General features: G+C 44.1%; 1 protein-coding gene across 1 annotated transcript in view; it reads left to right on the top strand.

The window, feature by feature from the left end:
* The first annotated feature begins 483 nt into the window (after positions 1–483).
* The window catches only part of LOC128661187 (ubiquitin carboxyl-terminal hydrolase CYLD), a 166,306-nt gene continuing 153,568 nt past the window's right edge, over positions 484–13,221 (top strand). The window contains exon 1 of the mRNA XM_053715428.1: positions 484–681. The gene's annotated coding sequence lies outside the window, so the exon portion shown is untranslated. The remainder of the gene's footprint in view (positions 682–13,221) is intronic.

Here is a 13,221-nt window from a genome sequence, read left to right as displayed (position 1 = left end):
CAGACAGCCTCATACCCCGGTACAGCAACCCTCCCACCCCCCAGACAGCCTCATACCCCGGTACAGCAACTCTCCCACCCCCCAGACAGCCTCATACCCCGGTACAGCAACCCTCCCACCCCCCAGACAGCCTCATACCCCGGTACAGCAACCCTCCCACCCCCCAGACAGCCTCATACCCCGGTACAGCAACCCTCCCACCCCCCAGACAGCCTCATACCCCGGTACAGCAACCCTCCCACCCCCCAGACAGCCTCATACCCCGGTACAGCAACCCTCCCACCCCCCAGACAGCCTCATACCCCGGTACAGAAATACTCCCACCCCGGCCAGAGAGCTTCACATCCCGGAACAGCAACCCCCATACCCCGGCCAGAGCTTAGTATCTCGGTAGTACGGTACAACAACCCCCATAGTTACCCCGCACTAGCAATCCTCCCACCCCCTAGAGAGAGCTGCATATCCAGGTACAGCAACCCCATACCCAGCAATCCTCACACCCCGACCAGAGAGCCCCATATCCCGCCCCAGCTATTGCTAATGCTATACTAACAACCAGCCCCGCCTCCCGAGGTAAGAGCCCCGCAGACCCTCCTCCTGTACTAACGCCCAGCAGGTCCCAGGTCAGACAGACTCAGCACCTTCCCTCAGTGCGAGCAGTCTGAGGCGGCGCCATCTGCTGTAAGTGCCGATTTATCGTCTTTATTGTGTAATAATAATAATAATGTGCCAGCTATGCCCTGTGTGCCCGTCAAGTTATGCCTGCGTGCCAGCTATGCCCTCCTGTACTGCGTCACCTGCTAGTAAAGAGGAAGTGACCCAGGAACTACAGGGTGACAGCACTAGCACCACTGGGTGCTATAGGTGCTGATTTATCGTCTGTATTGTGCAATAATAATTATAACAATAATGTGCCAGCTATGCCCTCCTGTACTGCGTCACCTGCTAGTAAAGAGGAAGTGACACAGGAACTACAGGGTGACAGCACTAGCACCACTGGGTGCTATAGGTGCTGATTTATCGTCTGTATTGTGTAATAATAATTATAACAATAATGTGCCAGCTATGCCCTCCTGTACTGCGTCACCTGCTAGTAAAGAGGAAGTGACACAGGAACTACAGGGTGACAGCACTAGCACCACTGGGTGCTATAGGTGCTGATTTATCGTCTGTATTGTGCAATAATAATTATAACAATAATGTGCCAGCTATGCCCTCCTGTACTGCGTCACCTGCTAGTAAAGAGGAAGTGACACAGGAACTACAGGGTGACAGAACTAGCACCACTGGGTGCTATAGGTGCTGATTTATCGTCTGTATTGTGTAATAATAATTATAACAATAATGTGCCAGCTATGCCCTCCTGTACTGCGTCACCTACTAGTAAAGAGGAAGTGACCCAGGAACTACAGGGTGACAGCACTAGCACCACTGGGTGCTATAGGTGCTGATTTATCGTCTGTATTGTGCAATAATAATTATAACAATAATGTGCCAGCTATGCCCTCCTGTACTGCGTCACCTGCTAGTAAAGAGGAAGTGACCCAGGAACTACAGGGTGACAGCACTAGCACCACTGGGTGCTATAGGTGCTGATTTATCGTCTGTATTGTGCAATAATAATTATAACAATAATGTGCCAGCTATGCCCTCCTGTACAGTGTGTCACCTACTAGTAAAGAGGAAGTGACCCAGGAACTACAGGGTGACAGCACTAGCACCACTGGGTGCTGTAGGTGCTGATTTATCGTCTGTATTGTGCAATAATAATTATAACAATAATGTGCCAGCTATGCCCTCCTGTACTGCGTCACCTGCTAGTAAAGAGGAAGTGACACAGGAACTACAGGGTGACAGCACTAGCACCACTGGGTGCTGTAGGTGCTGATTTATCGTCTGTATTGTGCAATAATAATTATAACAATAATGTGCCAGCTATGCCCTCCTGTACTGCGTCACCTGCTAGTAAAGAGGAAGTGACACAGGAACTACAGGGTGACAGCACTAGCACCACTGGGTGCTATAGGTGCTGATTTATCGTCTGTATTGTGTAATAATAATTATAACAATAATGTGCCAGCTATGCCCTCCTGTACTGCGTCACCTGCTAGTAAAGAGGAAGTGACCCAGGAACTACAGGGTGACAGCACTAGCACCACTGGGTGCTATAGGTGCTGATTTATCGTCTGTATTGTGTAATAATAATTATAACAATAATGTGCCAGCTATGCCCTCCTGTACTGCGTCACCTGCTAGTAAAGAGGAAGTGACACAGGAACTACAGGGTGACAGCACTAGCACCACTGGGTGCTATAGGTGCTGATTTATCGTCTGTATTGTGTAATAATAATTATAACAATAATGTGCCAGCTATGCCCTCCTGTACTGCGTCACCTGCTAGTAAAGAGGAAGTGACACAGGAACTACAGGGTGACAGCACTAGCACCACTGGGTGCTATAGGTGCTGATTTATCGTCTGTATTGTGTAATAATAATTATAACAATAATGTGCCAGCTATGCCCTCCTGTACTGCGTCACCTGCTAGTAAAGAGGAAGTGACACAGGAACTACAGGGTGACAGCACTAGCACCACTGGGTGCTATAGGTGCTGATTTATCGTCTGTATTGTGTAATAATAATTATAACAATAATGTGCCAGCTATGCCCTCCTGTACTGCGTCACCTGCTAGTAAAGAGGAAGTGACACAGGAACTACAGGGTGACAGCACTAGCACCACTGGGTGCTATAGGTGCTGATTTATCGTCTGTATTGTGTAATAATAATTATAACAATAATGTGCCAGCTATGCCCTCCAGTACTGCATCACCTACTAGTAAAGAGGAAGTGACACAGGAACTACAGGGTGACAGCACTAGCACCACTGGGTGCTATAGGTGCTGATTTATCGTCTGTATTGTGTAATAATAATAATGTGCCAGGTGCCCTGTGTGCCAGCTATGCCCTCCTGTACTGTGTGTCACCTGCTGATAAAGAGGAAGTGTCACAGTAACTACAGGGTGACAGCACTAGCTGCCGTTATATATGGGTGCTGTAAGCACTGATTTATCATCTGTATTGTGTAGTAGTAATAACAATAATACTGTGCCAAGTGTCCTTTGTGCCCGTCAGTTAGTCCATGTGTGCCCGTCAGGTAGTCCCTGTGTGTCAGCTATATACCTCTGACATCATGTCACCTCCTAGTAAGGAGTAGGTGTCATAGTAACTACAGGGTGACAGCCAGCTGTTATATGGGTGCTGTGCTGTAAGCGTTATCATCTGTATTGTGTAATAATAATGTGCCAGGTGCCCTGTGTGCCAGCTATACCCTCCGGCACTGTGTGTCACCTGCTGATAAAGAGGAAGTGTCACATTAACTACAGGGTGACAGCACTAGCTGCTGTTATATGGGTGCTGTAAGCGCTGATTTATCCTCTGTATTGTGTAATAATATTGTGCCTTGTGTGCCAGCTAGGCCCACCTGCACTGTGTGTCACCTTCTAGTAAAGAGGAAGTGTCACAGTAACTACAGGGTGACAGCACTAGCTGCTGTTATATGGGTGCTGTAAGCGCTGATTTATCCTCTGTATTGTGTAATCATATTGTGCCCTGTGTGCCAGCTATTCCCTCCTGCACTGTGTGTCACCTGCTGATTGTTATATGGGTGTTGTGCTTTAAGCGTTGAGTTCTCATCTGTATTGTGTAATAATAATAATGTGCCAGGTGCCCTGTGTGCCAGCTATACCCTCCTGCACTGTGTGTCACCTGCTGATAAATAGGAAGTGTCACAGTAACTACAGGGGGACAGCACTAGCTGCTGTTATATGGGTGCTGTAAGCACTGATTTATCCTCTGTATTGTGTAATAATAATGTGCCAGCTATACCTTCTGGCACTGTGTGTCACCTGCTAGTAAGGAGGATGTGTCACATTAACTACAGGGTGACAGCACTAGCTGCTGTTATATGGGTGCTGTAAGCGCTGATTTATCCTCTGTATTGTGTAATAATATTGTGCCCTGTGTGCCAGCTATGCCCTCCTGCACTGTGTCACCTGCTAGTAAGGAGGGAGTGTCACAGTAACTACAGGGTGACAGCACTAGCTGCTGTTATATGGGTGCTGTAAGTGCTGATTTATCCTCTGTATTATGTAATAATTATAATAATGTGCCAGGTGTCCAGTGTGCCCGTCAGGTAGTCCCTGTGTGCTATATACCGCTGACATCATGTCACCTGCTAGTAAGGAGGAAGTGTCACAGTAACTACAGGATGACAGCACTAGCTGTTGTTATATGGGTGACTTATCATCTATATTGTGTAATAATAATGTGCCAGGAGTCCTTTGTGCCTGTCATGTAATCCATGTGTGCCTGCTATGCCCTACAGCATGGTGTCACTTGCTAGTAAAGAGGAAGTGTCACTGTAACTGCAGGGTGACAGCAGTAGCTGCTGTTATATGGGTGGTGTTCTGTAAACACTGATTTATCATCTGTATTGTGTAATGATAATATGCCAGGTGCCCTGTGTGCCAGCTATATACCACTGACATTATGCCACCTGCTTGTAAGAAGCAAGTGTAACAGGAACTTCATGGTGACAGCACAAGCTACTGTTAAATTGGTGCTGAAAGCACTTTTTATCATATGTATTGTGTAATAATAATAATAATAAAAATAATAATGTGCCCGTCAGGTAATCCCTGTGTGCCAGCTATGCCCTCACTTGCTGGTAAGGAGGAAGTGTCACAGTAACTACAGTAACTACACAGTGACAGCATTAGCTGTGGTTAAACGGGGGCTGTGCTCTAAGCACAGCTTTATAATTTGTATTGTGTAATAATAATGTGCCAGTCACGTGACCTGCATGTGCCAGCTATATACCGCCAACATCATCAGAAAGTGTTGCAGTAACTACATAGTGACAACACTGGCTGCTTTTTAAATGGATGTTGTGCCAGCTGATTTTACCTGTTTATTGCCCAGCTGATAGGTCACCAGAGGTCCCTTCTTTGTACGGATGGGACCTTTTTATTTGATTTATTTTGGCAATTTCCTCTAATTTGGAAAATTGTGTTTTTTTCAGTATATTCCTATGGAGGCAGGAGGGCATCCTACATGAACTGTAACCCTGCAGCATGCTACACAGTGATTGCCTGATCACTGCAGATGTTCATTTATACTGCCCCCAAATGTTCACAACAGAAGGGATCAGTCAGTTATTATCAAGAGGTGTGTGTGTAATAATTAGGAAGGTGGAAGGACTAGTAAGTATTAAATGTGCTCTACAGAGAAAGATAACCTCTAAATTTAACATCATTACATAAAGCCCTTAAACTATTCATGGCATATTAGGCAAGGCTGACTCAAGACATTGTGCTGTCTGGGTGCAAGAATGAAATCACTCATCTCTCACCATAACACTAGCCAGTCAGTCAGTAGACAGACATTTCACATGAGAACTGGGCACCCTATGAAAAACTCTAGATTGTGCCATCTGCTGCCTGGGTCCCGTGTATGCACCTGGTCCAATTATAGAGCCGTCCCTGGTTTTAAAGGGACAGTCCACACAAAAATTGTTATTGTTTAAAAAGATAGATAATGACTTCACTGCCCATTCCCCAGCTTTGCACAAAAATATGGTTATATTAATATACTATAAACCTCTAAATTTCTGTCTGTTTTTAAGTCCCTAAAGACAGCTCACATTATTTTATTATTAGCTTTTCACATCAGGGGAAGCTAGTTCATGTGAGCCATATAAATAACATTGTGCTGACGTCTGTGGATTCACAGCAATTGGCTTAAATGCAAGACAATAGATAAAGTCATGTGATCAGGAGGCAGTCAGAAGATGCTTAGATACAAGGTAATTACAGAGGTAAAACGTATATTAATATAACTGTGTTGGTTATGCAAAACTGGGGAATGGGTAATGAAGGGATTATCTATCTTTTAAAACAATAAAAAAAAATTGAGTTGACTGTCTCTTTAAATATCAGTAATAACACTAGTGGATTTCCTTATTATGAACTGAACTCCCCATCATTAGTAGATACCGAGAGATTCTAGTCCCTGAGAGTAGAATCCCTGCACAGCTCTGAGTACACTGTCAGCAGAATCTGATAGGTGCCTGTGCTATCTGTTGTGAAGTCTCTTTCCCAGGGCTGATGAATCCATCTATTGTTATACAGCTATTCTCACACTGCATGTGATTGTGCATAAAGCTCTGCTGTCTTTATACCTGTGTTGTTATACAGTGAATATTATAGTATGAATAATGGGGCATTAAAGAGATATTAAACTAATAAAATATAGCAGCAATTAAACACTGCATAGCAACATAAACTCATCTAATACATCAGCAATTAAACACTGCATAGCAACATAAACACATCTAATAAATCAGCAATTAAATTGAAGGTAAACTTTGATGAATGAAAGCCCGGTTTTTAAAAATACTATTTAAAAACAGGGGCACTTTCATTCATCAAAGTTTACAAAGCAGCCGTTTTGTTTAAAAACGTACCTTTCTTTTCTCTTGTAAGGTGTATCCAGTCCACAGATCATCCATTACTTGTGGGATATTCTCCTTCCCAACAGGAAGTTGCAAGAGGATCACCCACAGCAGAGATGCTATATAGCTCCTCCCCTAACTGCCATATCCAGTCATTCTCTTGCAAACTCTCAACATAGCTGGAGGTAGTAAGAGGAAAGTGGTGTAATATAGTTAGTTTTTTCTTCAATCAAAAGTTTATTGTTTTTAAATGGTACCGGAGTTGTACTGTTTTATCTCAGGCAGCATTTAGAAGAAGAATCTGCCTGCGTTTTTCTATGATCTTAGCAGAAGTAACTAAGATCCACTGCTGTTCTCACATATGTCTGAGGAGTGAGGTAACTTCAGAGGGAGAATGGCGTGCAGGTTATCCTGCAATAAGGTATGTGCAGTTTAAGTTTTTCTAGGGATGGAATTTGCTAGAAAAAAGCTGCTGATACCGGATTAATGTAAGTTAAGCCTAAATACAGTGATTTAATAGCGACTAGTATCAGGCTTTCTATCAGAGGTATATACTCTGATTAATGTGCAATATAAAACGTTTGCTGGCATGTTTAATCGTTTTTATATATGCTTTGGTGATAAAACATATTGGGGCATAGTTTTTTCCACATGGCTGGCTTGATTTTTGCCTAGAAACAGTTTCCTGAGGCTTTCCACTGTTGTAATATGAGTGGGAGGGGCCTATTTTAGCGCTTTTTTGTGCAGTTAAAATTACAGACAGAGACATTCAGCTTCCCTCAGCAGTCCCCTGCATGCTTTAGGACATCTCTGAAGGGCTCAAAAGGCTTCAAAAGTCATATATTGAGGAAGGTAAAGCCACAGTGGAGCTGTGGCAGTTGTTGTGACTGTTTAAAAAAACGTTTTTTTCAATTTGTTAATCCGTTTTTTGTATTAAGGGGTTAATCATCCATTTGCAAGTGGGTGCAATGCTCTGCTAACTTGTTACATACACTGTAAACATTTTGTTAGTTTAACTGCCTTTTTTCACTGTTATTTCAAATTTTAGCAAAATTTGTTTCCCTTAAAGGCACAGTAACGTTTTTTATATTGCTTGTTTAACTTGATGTAAAGTGTTTTCCAAGCTTGCTAGTCTCATTGCTAGTCTGTATAAACATGTCTGACATAGAGGAAACTCCTTGTTCATTATGTTTAAAAGCCATGGTGGAACCCCATATGAGAATGTATACTAAATGTATTGATTTCACTTTAAACAATAAAGATCAGCTTTTATCTTTAAAAAATTTATCACCAGAGGATTCTGGCGAGGGGGAAGTTATGCCGACTAACTCTCCCCACGTGTCAGACCCTTTGACTCCCGCTCAAGGGACTCACGCTAAAATAACGCCAAGTACATCAAAGACGCCCATAGCGATTACTTTGCAGGACATGGTGGCAATCATGGATAATACCCTGTCAGCGGTATTAGCCAGACTGCCTGAATTCAGAGGAAAGCGCGATAGCTCTGGGGTTAGACGTAGTACAGAGCGCGCAGATGCCTTAAGGCCCATGTCTGATACTGCGTCACAATATGCAGAAGCTGAGGAAGGAGAGCTTCAGTCTATGGGTGACATTTCTGATTCGGGGAAACCTGATTCAGATATTTCTACTTTTAAATTTAAGCTTGAGAACCTCCGTGTATTGCTTGGGGAGGTGTTAGCTGCTCTGAATGACTGTGACACAATTGCAGTACCAGAGAAATTTTGTATACTGGATAAATACTATGCAGTGCCGGTGTGTAATGATGTTTTTCCAATACCTAAAAGGTTTACAGAAATCATTAATAAGGAGTGGGATAGACCCGGTGTGCCGTTTCCCCCCCCCTCCTATTTTTAGAAAAATGTTTCCAATAGACGCCACCAACACGGGACTTATGGCAGACGGTCCCTAAGGTGGAGGGAGCAGTTTCTACTTTAGCAAAGCGTACCACTATCCCTGTCGAGGACAGTTGTGCTTTTTCAGATCCAATGGATAAAAAAATTAGGTTACCTTAAGAAAATGTTTATTCAACAAGGTTTTATCCTGCAGCCCCTTGCATGCATTGCGCCTGTCACTGCTGCTGCGGCGTTCTGGTTTGAGTCTCTGGAAGAGGCCTTTCAGACAGCTACTCCATTGACTGAAATACTTGACAAGCTTAGAACACTTAAGCTAGCTAATTCTTTTGTTTCTGACGCCATTGTTCATTTGACTAAACTAACGGCTAAGAATTCTTGATTCGCCATCCAGGCGCGTAGGGCGCTATGGCTTAAATCTTGGTCAGCTGACGTGACTTCAAAGCCTAAATTGCTTAACATTCCCTTTAAGGGGCAGACCCTATTCGGGCCTGGTTTGAAGGAAATTATTGCTGACATTACTGGAGGTAAGGGTCATACCCTTCCTCAAGACAGGGACAAATCAAAGGCCAAACAGTCTAATTTTCATGCCTTTCGAAACTTCAAGGCAGGTGCAGCATCAACTTCCTCTGCTACAAGACAAGAGGGAACTTTTGCTCAATCCAAGCCGGGCTGGAAACCTAACCAGTCCTGGAACAAAGGCAAGCAGGCCAGAAAGCCTGCTGCTGCCTCTAAGACAGCATGAAGGAACGGCCCCCTATCCGGTAACGGATCTAGTAGGGGGCAGACTTTCTCTCTTCGCCCAGGCGTGGGCAAGAGATGTTCAGGATCCCTGGGCGTTGGAAATCATATCTCAGGGATATCTTCTGGACTTCAAAGCTTCCCCTCCTCAAGGGAGATTTTACCTTTCGAGATTATCTGTAAACCAGATAAAGAAAGAGGCATTCTTACGCTGTGTGCAAGACCTCCTAGTTATGGGAGTGATCTGTCCAGTTCCACGGTCAGAACAGGGACAGGGTTTTTATTCAAATCTGTTTGTGGTTCCCAAAAAAGAGGGAACCTTCAGACCCATTTTGGATCTAAAGATCTTAAACAAATTCCTCAGAGTTCCATCGTTCAAAATGGAAACTATTCGGACCATCCTACCTATGATCCAGGAGGGTCAATACATGACCACAGTGGATTTGAAGGATGCTTACCTTCACATACCGATTCACAAAGATCATCATCGGTTCCTAAGGTTTGCCTTTCTGGACAGGCATTACCAATTTGTGGCTCTTCCCTTCGGGTTAGCTACAGCTCCAAGAATCTTTACAAAGGTTCTGGGATCGCTTCTGGCGGTCCTAAGACCGCAAGGTATATCAGTGGCCCCTTATCTGGACGACATCCTGATACAGGCATCAAGCTTTCAGATTGCCAAGTCACATACGGACATAGTTCTGGCATTTCTCAGGTCACATGGGTGGAAGGTGAACGAGGAAAAGAGTTCTCTATCCCCACTCACAAGAGTCTCTTTCCTAGGGACTCTGATAGATTCTGTAAAAATTAAGATTTACCTGACAGAATCCAGGTTATCAAAGCTTTTAAAATCTTGCCGTGTTCTTCATTCTATTCCGCGCCCTTCGGTGGCTCAGTGTATGGAAGTAATCGGCTTGATGGTAGCGGCGATGGACATAGTGCCATTTGCGCGCCTACATCTCGGACCGCTGCAACTATGCATGCTCAGTCAGTGGAATGGGGATTACACAGATTTGTCCCCTCTGCTAAATCTGGATCAAGAGACCAGAGATTCTCTTCTCTGGTGGCTATCTCGGGTCCATCTGTCCAAAGGTATGACCTTTCGCAGGCCAGATTGGACAATTGTAACAACAGATGCCAGCCTTCTAGGTTGGGGTGCAGTCTGGAATTCCCTGAAGGCTCAAGGATCGTGGACTCAGGAGGAGAAACTCCTCCCAATAAATATTCTGGAGTAAAGAGCAATATTCAATGCTCTTCTAGCTTGGCCTCAGTTAGCAACCCTGAGGTTCATCAGATTTCAGTCGGACAACATCACGACTGTGGCTTACATCAACTATCAAGGGGGAACCAGGAGTTCCCTAGCGATGTTAGAAGTCTCCAAGATATTTCGCTGGGCAGAGACTCACTCTTGCCACCTATCAGCAATCCATATCCCAGGTGTAGAGAACTGGGAGGCGGATTTTCTAAGTCGTCAGACTTTTCATCCGGGGGAGTGGGAACTCCATCCGGAGGTGTTTGCTCAATTGGTTCATCGTTGGGGCAAACCAGAACTGGATCTCATGGCGTCTCGCCAGAACGCCAAGCTTCCTTGTTACGGATCCAGGTCCAGGGACCCAGAAGCGGCACTGATAGATGCTTTAGCAGCGCCTTGGTTCTTCAACCTGGCTTATGTGTTTCCACCGTTTCCTCGACTGATTGCCAAAATCAAACAGGAGATAGCATCGGTGATCTTGATAGCGCCTGCATGGCCACGCAGGACCTGGTATGCAGACCTAGTGTACATGTCATCCTTTCCACCATGGACCCTGCCTCTGAGACAAGACCTTCTACTACAAGGTCCTTTCAATCATCCGAATCTAATTTCTCTGAGACTGACTGCATGGAGATTGAACGCTTGATTTTATCAAAGCGTGGCTTCTCCGAGTCAGTCATTGATACCCTTATACAGGCACGAAAGCCTGTCAACAGGAAAATCTACCATAAGATATGGCGTAAATACCTTTATTGGTGTGAATCCAAGAATTACTCATGGAGTAAGGTTAGGATTCCTAGGATATTGTCCTTTCTCCAAGAGGGTTTGGAAAAAGGATTATCAGCTAGTTCTTTAAAGGGACAGATTTCTGCTCTGTCTATTCTTTTGCACAAGCGTCTGGCAGAAGTTCCAGACGTTCAAGCTTTTTGTCAGGCTTTGGTTAGAATTAAGCCTGTGTTTAAACCTGTTGCTCCCCCATGGAGCTTAAACTTGGTTCTTAAAGTTCTTCATTCCATTGATATCAAACTTTTATCTTGGAAAGTTCTGTTTTTGATGGCTATTTCCTCGGCTCGGAGAGTCTCTGAGTTATCTGCCTTACAATGTGATTCTCCTTATCTGATTTTCCATTCAGATAAAGTAGTTCTGCGTACAAAACCTGGGTTTTTACCTATGGTAGTTTCTAACAAGAATATCAATCAAGAGATTGTTGTTCCATCATTGTGTCCTAATCCTTCTTCAAAGAAGGAACGCCTTTTACATAATCTGGACGTGGTCCGTGCTTTAAAGTTTTACTTACAAGCTACTAAAGATTTTCGCCAAACATCTACACTGTTTGTTGTTTACTCTGGACAGAGGAGAGGTCAAAAAGCTTCGGCAACCTCTCTTTCTTTTTGGCTTCGGAGCGTAATACGCTTAGCCTATGAGACTGCTGGACAGCAGCCCCCTGAAAGGATTACAGCTCATTCTACTAGAGCTGTGGCTTCCACCTGGGCCTTTAAAAATGAGGTTTCTGTTGAACAGATTTGCAAGGCGGCGACTTGGTCTTCGCTTCATACCTTTTCAAAATTTTACAAATTTGATACTTTTGCTTCTTCGGAGGCTATTTTTGGGAGAAAGGTTTTACAGGCAGTGGTTCCTTCCATCTAAGCCTGCCTTGTCCCTCCCTTCATCCGTGTACTTTAGCTTTGGTATTGGTATCCCACAAGTAATGGATGATCCGTGGACTGGATACACCTTACAAGAGAAAACATAATTTATGCTTACCTGATAAATTTATTTCTCTTGTGGTGTATCCAGTCCACGGCCCGCCCTGTCTTTTTAAGGCAGGTGTAAATTTTAATTTAAACTACAGTCACCACTGCACCCTATGGTTTCTCCTTTCTCTGTTTGTTTCGGTCGAATGACTGGATATGGCAGTTAGGGGAGGAGCTATATAGCAGCTCTGCTGTGGGTGATCCTCTTGCAGCTTCCTGTTGGGAAGGAGAATATCCCACAAGTAATGGATGATCCGTGGACTGGATACACTACAAGAGAAATAAATTTATCAGGTAAGCATAAATTATGTTTTTTTCACAGCCGGGTCAGCTTCCCCCGCTCGGAGATCCTCTCTTTACACGTCAGCAATGACTAATCCGGCTTCCTCCAATCACGGATTTCCCCCAGGGGAATCATTGCCTGAGGCCATGCCGTGATTGGAGGAAGACGGATTAGTCATTGTTGACGTGTGAAGAGAAGCCGCTCCGGCTGTGAAGAGAAGAAAGGTAAAATGGCTGCTTTCTAAACGTTGATGAATGAAAGTGCCCCTGTTTTTAATAGTATTTTTAAAAACTGGGCTTTCATTCATCAAAGTTTACCTTCACTTTAAGCACTGCATAGCAGAGAAATTCATAACATATATCAGTAATAAAAGGGACAGTCCAGTCAAAATTAAACTTCATGATTTAGATAGAGCAGCAATTTTCAACAACTTTCCAATTTACTTCCATTAACAAAATGTGCAGTCTTTTTATAATTACACATTTTGAATCATCAGCTACTACTGAGCATGTGCAAGAATTCACAGACTATACTTATATGCATTTGTGATTGGCTGATGGATGTCACGATACAGGAGGAGTGGAAATAGACATCATTTTGAAATTTGCCAGAAAAGAATCTACTACTCATTTGTTTAGACTTGGAGGTCGATTTATGAAGCAGCGGCGGACAGGGGCGCAGATACGCGCCCTGTCTGCCATAGCTCGCCTCTGGCGGGCTGAATTTCGCTGCCGGAATTCAGCATTGCAAACAAATGCTATTTCGCGCTCGCGTGCAATCCCGCCCCCTGCCCGAGAACAGCCAATCGCGCGG

This window comes from Bombina bombina, chromosome 5 (assembly GCF_027579735.1).
Source record: "Bombina bombina isolate aBomBom1 chromosome 5, aBomBom1.pri, whole genome shotgun sequence".
NCBI lineage: Eukaryota > Metazoa > Chordata > Amphibia > Anura > Bombinatoridae > Bombina > Bombina bombina.
This window is presented reverse-complemented; position numbering and strand designations above follow the sequence as displayed.